We start from the raw sequence: 13,594 nt of genomic DNA on the forward strand, positions 1-13,594 counted from the left end.
AATCTACAGGATAGTATTGTAATTTATACTTCCCTCAGGAGGCCATTTTTCCCCATCAGAGAGAGAATATTGGGGCCAGGCCATAGTGCAGAAAAAAATGAACTGCCTCCTTCTCAGGGTTTGTGGGTCAAATTGGTCCCAATGGCTTAGGATGCATTTCAAGGGTGAGCCTGTTGATACCTGAGGGTTTCCCATCTGAAAGACAAAACCGCCCGTGGTTTTGTTTGTTTCTACCCCCAGCCCAAGAACCCACAAAGGTCCCTGGACCCTGCTGATTGGAATAGTTGCACTCACCGATGCGGTAGCAGAAACACCTCTTGCCCAAGAACCTGCAACGGTCCCTGGACCCTGATGATCAGAATAGTTGCACTCACCAATGCAGCAATAGAAACACCTCTTGTCCAAGAACCCACAATGGCCTTGGACCCTGCTGATAGGAATAGTTGCGCTCACTTATGCAGCAGCAGAAACACCTGTTGCCCAAGAGCTCACAACAGTCTCTGTACCCTGCTGATAGGAATAGTTGTGCTCACTGACACAGCAGCAGAAACACTAGTTTTCCTCCTAGACCACAAGGAGGACCAAAGGCAGTTGGATTTAGTGGCCCTTACTGAAGCATTCTTGAAAACCTGTTAGAGTCCTAAGCATTTTCCTGTTAGTGTTGGGACCTTATGCCTGTTCCATGAAGATGTTATGCCCCAAAAATGAAGTAGAGGGCCATACCCTGAGGGAGGGAAGGGATCGCCAGGGTTGGAAGAGTGATGCCTTTTGTCCTCACTCATATGAATAGGAAAGATACCATTTCTGAAGCTCCCCATATCCTAGCTTCAGGAATAGCTTTTGTTTGGCCTGCTAGTCTGAGGAGGGATCCTAAAATTCCAGAAAGTCCCCCGTATGATGGGGCTTTGGGCAAAAAATTATGTCTTTCTGATTGGTGAGCCCGGGTGCCCAAAGAAGGTAACAGAGTCCTGAAGTTTATATTAGCAATAATTCTTATAGGAGAAACTAGAAAAGCACCAGAGACAGGGAGTGGTTTTTAGAAGTGGGACTAGCCTCAGAGAAGAGAGGCAGGAGGAAGTTTGTCTGACAGGCATTAAGACCCAGTAGACAGGGGTCAGGATAGATAGGTGGATGGGAGAGTCTCACTTGGGTGACATGACTTTGAGAGTTCTGCTCATGGCTGCAAGGTCAACCAACTTGTTGTCAGGATCCTGGAGCTGAATGGCTTTCCTCTCTGTCCACTCTAGACTCAGCCCAGAAGTACAGGAAAAGCGGAAGCTAGTTCCAGGCAAACCAATACTCCCAACTCTGAAGAGTCGGGGGTTGTTAGAGAGCCCTTTCTCAGAAAGTCTGACACCCATGTCTTTAGTCTAGCCACCATGCTAGTCACTTTTAACTGGCCAACAGGTGCCCAGTATTTAGCCCCCGAATTCTAAGGAAAAAACAGTACAGAATGCAAGCGAAAGGGGTCCGATGGTACTCGCCACTTGGTGATACACGATAGTCCCATCTGGGTTGTGAAAATGTGTCTGGAATTGGTTCCTTCTGGTGGGTTCTTGGTTTTGCTGACTTCAGAAATGAAGCTGCAGACCCTCACTGTGAGTGTTACAGCTCATAAAGGTAGTGCAGACCCAAACAGTGAGCAGTAGCCAGATTTATTGTGAAGAGCGAAAGAACAAAGCTTCCACAGTGTGGAAGGGGACCTGAGCGGGTTGCTGCTGCTGGCGCAGGTGGCCAGCTTTTATTCCCTTATTTGGCACCTCCCACATCCTGCTGATTGGTCCATTTTACAGAGAGCTGATTGGTCCATTTTACAGAATGCTGGTTGGCCCATTTTACAGAGTGCTGGTTGGTGCATTTACAATCCTTCAGCTAGACACACAGCACTGATTGGTGCATTTTTACAGAGTGCTGATTGGTTCGTTTACAATCCTCTAGCTAGACAGAAAAGTTCTACAAGTCCCTACTCGACCCAGGAAGTCTAGCTGGCTTCACCTCTCAGTTTTGCCTCTAACTTTACTGTATTTATATAAATAATATACTTGGAGAGGGAAGCATTTTTAGGGGTAATAGAATATTGCTTGAGATGTAGAGAGGACTTCATTAATTATTTTTTTGCCTCTAATTTTACTTTATTTATATAAATAATATACTTGGGGCTGGGAATGGTGGCTCATGCCTGTCATCCCAGCACTCTGGAAGGCCAAGGCGGGCAGATCACCTGAGGTCAGGAGTTCAATACCAGCCTGGCCAACATGGTGAAACGCTGTCTCTACTAAAAATACCAAAATTAGCCGGGCATGATGGCAGATTCCTTTAATCCCAGCTACTTGGGAGGCTGAGGCAGAAGAATCGCGTGAACCTGGGAAGCAGAATTTGCAGTGAGCCAAGATCGCACCATTGCACTCCAGCCTGGGCGACAGAGTGAGACCCCGTATCAATAATAATAATAATAATAATGATAATATACTTGGAGAGGGAAGCATCTTCAATTGTTCTAGGATGTTTAGGTCAATAATGCACATAGGTTAGGAAATACCAACTACTTAGTCATTAACAGCGTCTTTCTTAATTTGAAAATGTAAGAACATTTCCCTCCAGATTTGACTCACAAGTCTGAGCATAAAAATAATTTGCCCAGGAAGTGCTAAAGCAGTGTCTCATAGTGGAACGATCCTTCTAATTAGCACTTTATATGGAGGAACTAAAGAAAAGCTCTGTACATCTGGATTTCTGTTGCTGATATGTCAGTTATTGGGTGTATAGACTCTACAGACATTAAAAGATTTCCAATTTAAAGTGAGGCAGTTAAAGTGATTTCATTAAAGTTTTGAGGGAACTAGGAATGATAGGACACATGGATCTCTATTTCATTGGGAGGCTTATTCAAAATTTTGAGAAATAAGCTTGCATTACTTTTGTACAATCGTGGAGATCATCTCTCTGGCATTCAAGAAAATTGACGTGATTTATCTTTTTTACTTTAGTCATTAATGTATTTTTAACTGACAGAAAGGGAAATAACCTAAAGAGTTAGAAAGGATATATATTTAAAGTTGAGTTTTTCATTAGTAAATAAATCAAGGCTCATAATAAAGATAAGTTAAATCAGAAATTTAATATTTAGAACTCTTTCTACAATATACCAAGAAAAAGTTAATTTTCATCATACCTTTAGGTCCAAGGAACCCAATTAAGTGAAAACATATAGATGTTTGTTTTTTAAGTATTTGGATTAATTTAGCCTGTCACCATTGATGAAATGTTATCACTTACATAGGTCAAAGCTCTCATATTGCCTGGCATGGTGCAACATTTTGTGTTAGTACTCTATGACACACTTTTGCATGCCTCTCAAACTATAATTTTGGTATTTATTTTGTCCCATTTTGTACTTAAACTTTGAAGCATTTCTCACAGTTTCTAATCAACCAAATTTCCTCTTTTTTTTTTGCACATACATTTATGTATATTTTATTTATATCTTATATTTTTATTATTTATTAATGTCATTTAATAATATACTGGGATTGAAGCACAAAGAAGAGATGATGTGTATTTTGCTCATCATGTTGAAACTAATGACCACTAGAAAAGTTGAATTCCAGCATTTGATCATAGTCATAAACTCTGACTACCTGGACTGGAGTCAATGTATGATATGGTAAAACCAATTTAATCTACTCCCTAACCCTGTCAGGTAGAGACATGTTGTCTCTAGACACATTTTTTCATATTTCAAAACACACTTTAATTTGACTCAAAGGAAGCACATTTGAAATACAAGTGATGTACTTGAATTTCATATAGCTCTTAATGTCCATGGATTAAATATTGGGACAGAGAGAAGTTACTCATTAAGATGACTATATTCTTTTTATAGCTAGTTGAGTTAATTATTGACATGGATGCTTTTCAAAGGATCTCAACCATATATAATCAATTAAAAGGTTTAATTTCTATATCTAAAGAAATGAGAAAGATTGCCCTCATATATACCTGTCACAAAGTTAGTTCAGTTGACCAAATTTTAAGGAGGCGATTTGCTATTCATAGCAGAACACATTTGTAGGTCAACTTGGAACTATTAGTAGCCTTCTCAGCCTCCGGGAATCTTGCATTTTTACTAGGGAAAGCTTTTGACACATCAGGAAGCAAAGAACACCTGACACTTAGACACTTTCACATCTATTGTCTTTTTCTCTTTATTTGAGACTAGTCAAGTTGTCAGCTACAAATGCAAACAGACTTCCCTTTATGTAATGCTTTCTATGGTCCTAAAAATAGTAAGACTTTCTGTTTGCCAGTATGTGAGGAGGCAACTATCATTTTCTTTTAGAATCACAATATGAACGTCAATATTAAGTAGACTCTGCTGTAATTCCTTTTAAAGATACACTACAAGTCGTTGAAATCTTTGTGGGGAAATTGACCCAAACATTCTATATGAGTAATTCATAAATCAGAAACCAAGCTGTTTAAAAAGATTCTCAGGTATGAATTGATACTGAGATTTGTTTCAGCACCATGATACACTTGGGTGGTTAGTAAGTAGTGTGGCCATATAATTTATCATCCAAACCTGTACATTTTAGAATGAACGGCAGTATTATTAATTGTGCAGGAAAACCACCATTACTGAGATGTCTGGGGCAAGCTAGAATGTATGGTCACCTAATTTGCCACATCATGAATTCTGCCAATAGCTAGAAGACTCTGATGAGATTTACATTTTAACAGGCAGAGCCACAGTTTTAAAAAAATAAACCTGGGGTTAAGAGTTTCAGGTCAAAGTTATTTTGCATAATGTGATTTTCTTCTACAGAAACAATTTATGAAATATTTAATATAGATTAATGTGGAAAAATCTGGCTACTCAAAACATTTTCTACCCCTTAGTTTCTGTTGTACCTATTTGATTTGATCCAATAGTGTAAAAAGTGTGTGTGTGTGTATATGTATATGTGTGTATATATATATATTTATATTAATGCATAGAGATTTTATTGTTTTTAAGCTAATTGACTTTGACTAGTATGAAAAGAATATCCCAGACTTAGCTCTTTATAACTCTATGATCCAATTAACTTAAATAATGGACCTAAATTATAAGCACACATAAAAGATTGCTTCATACATATTTTGTTTAGGTACCATAATATTTGGGATATTTTGTTAGAAAATTAATATTGTTACAAGTATATTATTAAATAATATAGAAAGTACTGATTTGCTTAATTTCATTTTGCTTATCACATCACCATTTATGTTTAGTGACAGACAGTATATTATATATATTATTTCCAGATGTTTTATATATGTATAACAAAATTCAAGTGCATACTAAACATAAATTATACATGAATCTATCTTTTCCTCCTACAACTCATTGCCAAAAGCTTTTTTAAAAAACTTCTCGGGCCAGGTGCAGTGGCTTATGCCTGTAATCCCAGCACTTTGGGAGTTTGAGGTAGGAAGATTACTTGAGCCCAGGAGTTCTAGACCAGCCTGGGCAACATAGTGAGACCCTGTCTCCACAAAAAAATTTTAAAATTAGCTGAATGATGGGGTGTGAACCTATAGTCCCAGCTACTCAAGAGGCATAGGTGAGAGGATCACTTGCACCCAGGAGGCCAAGGCTGCAGTGGGGTGTGATTGTGACACTGCAAACTCCATCCTGGGTGACAGAGCAAGACCCTGTCTCAAAAAAAAAAAAAAAGAAAAAGAAAAAGAAAAATCCCCCACCCAGTAAGTTGATCAAACTTTTATTACATTTTACACAGAAAAGCTATCTTTGAATTATGGGGCAAGGAGCCCCATCTTATATAAAATTGAGATTTAACATTGCTATTAGTCCAAAGCAATTTTAATGTAATAGGCTGGTGGTCTGAAAAAGAATCCACATTACATTATGTGTACATTCTTTTATACTGTAAAAATTATTATTAATGTTCAGAATCCACTTTATTATGGTGGCAGGTCAATCTAACAGTTACTGTTTCTATGTTGCAATTGTGTGTGTACATCTATTATACTAAGGATATATATGTATAATTTTAAAAGATAGAGAGCATATCTACAATATTTTATAGTCTAACATATTTTTCCCAGTGCTGTTAACTTGTTATTGTGTGACAAAAATGATTGAGACATAATCAATTAGTATCAAATGCAGATTAACCAACATCCCAAAGTAAAATTTATTTACTTTGCAAATTAAATGGATATTTGATGTGCAAAACTTGTACTTAAAGTTAGTTAATAAATTTTTTTATGTTTTTATCTTCATTATTTTTTAACAGGTAGATCTGCTTATGTATAATGCCTTCATAAGCTTAGGTATTTTAAAATTTAATTATACACTTTTCATCTCTATAACCTGTATTATGGTCTAATTAGGTTTGCTTAGAAAAACTGTAATCATGTAATAAATGCCAATGGTTTTAGTTTATCATTTTCATAGGTAGGTTAATTAAAGAAATGATTTCTTTTTGTTTTCTTTTAAACATTGTGAAAAATGCACTCTGATATAAGGTATGAAATTAGAATACGATAGATTACAGGCTGAAATGGGTTGTAAATCAACTTTCAATACTGTGAATATTTTATAGCAGGCATTTGCAAACTAAAATTCTGACATTTATATAGGAATGTATGCATAATTTCACTCGTATATGTCATTTCCCTGAGATGAAAGTAATTTTAACATGCAAGGTCAAAGAAATGATTACCTCTGACAAATAATAATAAAAGAAGCTAAGGACAAGTATCAAGAAGTAATTTAACATTTTTCTATTTTGCAGAGCATTTAATATCTAATGTACACCTTTAGATAAGACTAGGAAAGGTGAGGTAGGAAATCCTTGAGGTAATACGGAGATAACTTCAAGGTAGATAAATTGTTCCTTTGATTTAATGGCTATTGTTCCCTGGCCAAAACACAGTTGGAACTGTTCTTGCGGGATGGCAGTATCTCCTATATCTGATAAATGGTATGACCAGGACAACCTCAGTCTCAGCAGGAAAGACATTGAACAAATTGTCAGCATGATTTACATAGAGGTTGTCAACAGCATCTGGGTTGCTCTGTGAAAGAATGATGGGTAACAGATGTTCTGGGAAATGCTACCATCTGCCCTTTCTCAAAATACATCCCCTGTGAAACAATGCATTTGAATGGATGCCACTGAGATACCTTTCCTCGGAAGAGCTTAACCATCCTCAATATTTCAGTGTTACCTGTAGCCATCACAAAAGCAAAACAGTCTGAAGACTGTAAATGCAATTAGGTCAAGGAAGCAGACAGGTCCTTGAAAACGTCTTTAAGTTTAGCCACGTCGTTTGGAAAGGGATTGGCTGATGACTCCCGAGTGCTTGCGCTAGAAAAATTCCACCAAGAAGTCAGGAAATTGACCTGTGCATATCTAGCCAGTGATGTCATACTTGTGGATTATTTAGTGATTTGTTTAAATTCTACAGTGTCTTCAGAATATTTTAAAACTATTTGCTCTACAGTTTACAATAATATAAATATAACCAGGAAAGAGAATATATAATTGAATAAATTGATAATAACTTGTATAAATGCTTTTAGTAATGGAGCAATGTGCTGAAGGTTAAATGCACAATGGTTGATCATTATTAGCAATAGTAAGAGGTCAAGGCTCTTAAAGGGAAAAAACCTTTAGCCATTTTCTTAACCCCTATCTTGCTGGTATGTATTGTTTATTTTCAGTGAGTTTTTTTTCTTCTGCAGAGACGGTGATTAGATTGGTGCTTGTTGTACCTGGGACAATACATGCAATTTAAAAAAAAAACTCCTTAAAATCTAACCATATTTTTACATCTACTAAACACTTTTATATACTGAATTATTAAGAAGAATATTATTCTTAAGCATGCAATTCAAATTGCAAAAAGCATTTATGATGTTTTCTTTCCTTTGTGGATTTAAGTCAGGTTTTATATCTTAATGTTTAAACTCCCTACACTTGTGATAATATATTCATTTAAAATAGAATAATAGATGTTCATCTCGACAGGCATAGAACAACATATATGACAATAGTGATATAGGCTCTGCTTAGTTTATTATAATTTATTAACATATAGCTTTTATAGTGATCTTAAATAATTTTAAGAACTGAATGCCTTGAGAATGGTAAATGATACATTGGATATATTACACATTTATCACATTTAAATATTTCAAATTTATCTTACAAGTTTATTAGAGATGGCAGTATTAGAGTAACCAGAATATTAAGTTTATGAAAATAATTTATTCTTAGTAGTCATTCTGGATAAAAAGGAATAAGTTCTTCCTTTGGGTTGAATATGGCTTGTGAGAAGGTTTAACCAGCCTGAGAGTAGAATCATCTGCCATCGGATTTATACAGGACCTTTGGGCAGAAGCTACTAAAAATAAAAAATTAGCTGGGCGTGGTGGCAGGCGCCTGTAGTCCCAGCTACTCAGGAGGCTGAGGCAGGAGAATCGTTTGAACCCGGGAGGTGGAGGTTGCGGTGAGCCGGGATAGCACCACTACACTCTAGCCTCAGTGACAAAGTGAGACTCCATTTCAAAAACAAAAGGCCGGCAGGATGGCTCACGCCTGTAATCCCAGCACTTTGGGAGACCAAGGAGGGAAGATCACGAGGTCAGGAGTTCAAGACCAGCCTGGGCAAAATGTTGAAACCCCGTCTCTACCAAAAATACAAAAAATTAGCCAGGCATGGTGGCGGGCGCCTGTAATCCCAGCTACTCGGGAGGTTGAGACAGGAGAATCACTTGGACCCAGGAAGCATAGGTAACTATGAGCCGATATTGTGCCATTGCACACCAGTCTGGGAGACAGAGCAAGACTTCTTCTCGGGAAAAAAAATAAAAAATAAAAAACCTTTGTTAAAAAACAAAATTACATGTACACACTCAACACAGAAGAACATTGGCCAGAGCATAGGGAAGAACATACATTTGAACGCCTTCAACCTAGCCCTAGGCAACTACCTTTTATGTTGGAACGCCAAAAATAACTTCTTACATCTTAACTTATATTTTAATCTCATGTTATCTTCTCATTTTTTCACCATTGTCTTTGATAAAATCTGGAAAAAAATTGTCAGACTGAATCATGGCAAATTCAAAGGAAGGGGTTAGATATGCTGTCCTCTTTCTTTAGCTAAGTCTTTAAAAAACATATGAATCACCAGAGAATCACTAATTGTCTTATGCCATCACAATTTAGCTAATGCAGTTCAGCAAACACTAACTGAAAATCTAATTAATACTCCTGTGTGTTAGGAAGACACAAGTATAAACATACAATTATTATTCACACATGGTAGGGCAGCGAGACAAGTCTTACATAGACACACATGTGGGTGCCCTAAAAGTTAAGTTTAGATGAGATATGTCAAATGAATTTTACAATTTGTTTTTGTTTGTTTGTATGTTTTTATCAGCAATAGAACCAGGAATTTCTTGACCTTTTATGTATAAAAGTGAATAAATTTCACTAACTCTCTTATCTTCTCCTAGCCCTAAGACAAAAACAGACTTATTTGTCAAGATCTAAGATATATCATTAAAACTGCATATGCAAATACTGGAGATAAAGAATAGGGTCTGGGTAATTATATATAGTTTATAAATAAAAGAACCAGATTCCATTATAAATCATGTCTTTATGATCATTAAAATTTTAACAGCAACAGCTTATGTGGTTCTAATAACTTTTCAAGTGATTACAGATCATTAATCAAGGATATATAGGATTCTTCAGTTTATACAATTCTAGCCTATAGCAGAGTTCAAAGATGGAGAATCTTTTATTAGTGATAACATGCAAGGTATATTAGATTGAGTGAAATGATGGCCAACTCTATTCATCCCTCTTCTTTATGCCTGTTTTGTCATGTAACTTCTCAGTTATATGACAACCTGCTTAGGCAGGTTGACCCTCCATACATTGGGTTCTGAAGCTGAGGATTCAACTAAGATGGAAAATATTCTGAAATAAAAAAGGAAAAAAAAGCATAGCAATAAAAAAATACAAACAAAAATACAGTTCAACAACTATTAGTATTAGGCATTATAAGTAATCTAGAGTTGATTTAAAGTGTGTAGGTTATACCAAATACTATGGCATTTTATATCAGAGACTTGAGCATCCACAAATTTTGGAATCTGTGGGGGACCCGGAACAAATACCACGTGGATACTGAAGGAGGACTGTATATGTGATGCATGCAGAGGCTTGAAAAAGTGCTTGTGGTGTCTGCACTTTCTCTTTTGCCTCTCTTGAATGAGGTGATTCTCATGTCAATGCCCAAGCTCACCTGCTGGAGGATGACAAATCATAACTTTTTCAAACTGTATTTCTCTGGTCTTGCCAGGCAAGACTGTCTTAGGTCATTTGAAAGACAGATCATCCATAGATATGAGCCAACCAAAGACACGTGAGTGAGCCCAACTGAAATCAGGGGAATCCCCTAGATGTATAAGTTAAGTAACTGTTTATTGAAATATATCACTGAGGTTGTGTGATTGTTTTCTACGCAGTATACTTGGGAGATAACTGATGCTCAGGTATACAAAATTATTTTTGTTTGTTTGTTGTTGTGGTGGTTTTGTTTTTGACCACCATAACGCTTTCTTTAGTGTAATTTGAATGGCTGTTCTTAGAAGGCTATGCATTTTTCAATTAACTAAAGGGTCGATCATGTGCTATTGTTTTGCACCTGGCCCAAATCACATGTTTACGTCCTTTGGTTGGATTCTGTAAGCTTTTACTTTTATAGCCTTTGATCTTTATAGGTATTTTTAAATGTTTACTCCTTGGAAATAATAAAGCACTTGACACAGACTTTGATTTTGCAAATCTAGTTCTCTATAAGCTAAAAAGTCGCTGGATCATCTGCCAAATAAACTATTTCCAGAATATATTTCAAGAATAAACTCACTTCTGGTTGTAACAGTATGAAACCACTTTTTCATGAATAAATATTGTTTGTAGTAATCAAATAAAAATCTAGTTACGTAATTAGTTTAATTTGTTACAATTTCCTTTCAAATGTAATGAAATAAACTATTTTTGATTTGCATTTTGAAGGTAGTTAAAATTGTTTCCCTTCCTTTTATTAATGCATTCAACATATTGTTCTAAAATGTTATGTTAGACAATAATAAACCAGTCCAGCAAACAGACCTGAATATTATTGCATAGATAATTTTCCAACTTCTTATGTGTTGTAAAGCTCTTTCCTAAGTGTCTTTTTCTGAACTGATTTAAACTTTACTAGTTCTTTTGTCTTCCTTGTTTTTCTCTCTTTCTTTCATTTGGAAAATGTATTTATCCCGTGAGTACATGCCTTGTGCTTAACAGTTACAATACAAAGCTTTAAATGCCCCCTACTTACAAAGAGGTTTCAGCTGGTTAGGGGATGAACCTTTATATAAATGTACTTCTACATTTGTCTAAGTCACTCATTTTATACCAAGACGAAAGTGTCTTGCACTGCTTTTGATTTCTTCAAATGGAGGGCTATCTCTGCTTAATCATGCACTTGCTTATCAACTCGTTAAGGTTAGTGACTGTACATTACGTCTCTTCACTTTTAACCTCTAGCATTCAGTTGTCCAGTTAATTCCAAGGCCCTAGAACTGTGCGTGACATGCAGTGGTTTCCTTGTATTATATCGTATGCAGCTCTGGAGCCCAGCTCTTATGTTCCCTGGCCCCTTTGATTCCACCTATAGTTATGATGCAAATGCCCTGCCTTTCTGCTGTCTGCCCTGGGGTCTTCCTCAATGCTGGAAGAACTCACTCAACCCAGAAAAGCATCCTCTGGATGGTAGAAGATACCAGGATCGAGTCATGTCTGTAAGACTCTAATTTGAGCCAGGAAAGCACAAAGGAGGAAGGCCCATGCTTGCATGTCTGAGATAAAACTATCTCAAGGACTTTCTAAAATAACTCCACAAGAAATCACTTTATGTTTTTTATGCATTTGATGCTTCTCGTGACCTACATTTTGCATGTGTACACATATCTCTGTGACCGAGTTTAACACTAACATTCATTCGGACTGCAGCAATTCAGATAAGATGCTCTCATAAGAATACTGACTCAGTAAGGGCATCTCCACCAATAAATTGATGCAAGCTCTGGCTTTGAGCCTTTGAAACCAACAAACTCTGTTTCCAAGCAGTTTGTGTGAACCTGTCCTTTTTGCTAAAAGAAGCTTGCTTTCACCCTCCCCTCTTCAGGTGTATCTGTGACTTGCTGTAGGTGTGTATCAGGGATATAATCATCTTTGCCTACTTCTGATAAATTCATTAAATTAGGACATATTTTTCTCTTCTGTCTTTTTTTCGGCTGACATGAAGATGGGTACATCTCTCAACTGAGAAAGGAAGCCAGTGGTAAATAATGCATTCCTCCTCTGCTTCAAGTGCACAGTCCTATAAGGCATTCTGAATGCTTCTTAAAAGGTCCACAAACACCCCAAACTCTGCTATAGCAACAGTAACTACACAGTAAACATTCTGAACGTCGCTCCTTCCTCTTTTTATATTCAGCTGGGCTCATCCGCCATCGGCCTGCCTGCCAAATTTTCTCTCTAGTTTCAAGAGAAACCAAGGACACCCTTTAATAAATAATTCTTGACAAACAAATAAATTCCCATTGTTCAGCAACATAATCTACGGTGAAGGTAAGTGAATGTTCTCAAGCAAAAATGGCATTTGTCAATGTTAAAACCTAGGGTTCTGTAAGTTCATGATTGGTTGATCAAATTATTAGGTTATACATTTAATATGGAACATGGAGGTGAGTAGACACAGTTGTCTCTGACTATTGAACCAACTATTAAAAATGATCTCTTCTGGCTACATAAAGTAAACATTTTAAGACTTTGCCGAACACTAATAAAAATGACGTGTTTGAACTGAGTTGAGGATCTTAAAAGGAAACATAAATTTCACATCAGGACTTTAGCAATTAATGACTCCTAAGCTCTGCCAAGTGAGTAGTTAAGCGGCCTTCCTTCTTTTACATACTATGAACTCATGGAGTAAATTTTTTCAAATGGTACAGCAATAAGGAGAGTAAATTATATGTTTCTTTAAAATTCAGTTGATCTGAAGTAACACCCTGCTGAGTTACAGTATACTATTTTTCACAGGAAATGGGGTTCATCTGGGTGAGAGTTACCTTTGTTTAGCTGTTGCTGATTACTGACAGTAATTACTCTAATTACTTAAAAATGATAAAAATAGCTTCAATAGTTACACTAAATAGAAGTTATTTCCAATGACTCTTATAATGAGATATAAATATTTGAAGCTGTATGTAATTTTTAAAAGTAATTTCAACTTACATTTTAGATTCAGAGGCTACAAGTGCAGATTTGTTAACATGGGTATATTGCATGATGCTGAGGCCTGGAATACAGGTGATTCCGTCACCCAGGTAGTGAGCATAATACCTGATAGATATTTCAGCCCAAACTTATTTTTTGTGCATAATTTGCCTTTTTCTGTTTTCCTTTATATACTTTTTTAAAAAAATTATACCTTAAGATCTAGGATACAT

The sequence above is a fragment of the Pan paniscus genome, chromosome 4 (assembly GCF_029289425.2).
Source record: "Pan paniscus chromosome 4, NHGRI_mPanPan1-v2.0_pri, whole genome shotgun sequence".
Taxonomy (NCBI): Eukaryota; Metazoa; Chordata; class Mammalia; order Primates; family Hominidae; genus Pan; species Pan paniscus.